Source organism: Physeter macrocephalus, chromosome 8, assembly GCF_002837175.3.
Source record: "Physeter macrocephalus isolate SW-GA chromosome 8, ASM283717v5, whole genome shotgun sequence".
Classification (NCBI taxonomy): Eukaryota; Metazoa; Chordata; class Mammalia; order Artiodactyla; family Physeteridae; genus Physeter; species Physeter macrocephalus.
The window spans coordinates 44777317-44778274 of NC_041221.1; positions in this window are offsets into that span (position 1 = coordinate 44777317).

The window sequence follows — 958 nt, forward strand, 5'->3', positions numbered from 1 at the left end:
CGCCACCGCGTGCTGAGGTGTCCGCAGGGACTCCCCGTCGACACCAAGGGAGTCAGGGTGCGACCGAGGAAGGAAGGGTCCTCAGGCAAAAACAGCGACCGAGACGGACTCTCCGGGCTCCGCGACAGCTCGTCCTCTCCCCGACCCCCAGCTACCGTGGCGGCGGCAAGCGCGGAGGAGCGCGGCCCTAGCTTTGAGTCTGCTCCTTAGACAAATCCCTAAAACTCTGTGTAACTTAGTTCTTTTTATTGCACAATAGCACAGTAATTATTGCCTTACTTATTTTTTATAATGAGGGGGTAAAAAATGTGACAGGTGGGTATACAAACCCTTTGTTAACTCTAAAGAGTGGTATCATTGATGCCAGCCACTGTGTAGCTAAGGTATAGCATCAGGCTCCGCTTTGCAAAGAGAATGCACTTTGCTCTATACGCCTCCCGGGGCGGGGCGGTGGGGGGATCTGCCCGAGGAATGTATCCAGATTCATCTGCAAGGATTAAAAATGTACTTTTCTGGGGAACTAGCACATAGCGTATACTACCAGTATCTTCCTTCTGCGTATAAACAACACAAAACCACAGCAAAAAGCAAGGGTTGAAGAAAGAAACACACACAAACTCTTAAAATACAAATTGTGTATTTTTGCACCTTAGGAGATCAGCCTGTCTAAATATTTGTGTTCATTCAGTTCCACTGATTTTGCACCATCTGACTCGTCTGAGTTTCTTCAGGCTCTTTAACCATGGTCTGAACTCCTCAGGCCAGATTCATTAGAAAAACACTTTCATCACTCTATCCTGTTGCACTTGCCCATTAGTCTCACCTTGACTGGGGAGCCTGCTCTGGATATCTCTAAGTTCCCTTTTTTACTTTTTTTTTTTTTTTTTTTTTGCGGTACGCGGGCCTCTCACTGTTGTGGTCTCTCCCATTGCGGAGCACAGGCTCCGGACGCGCAGGC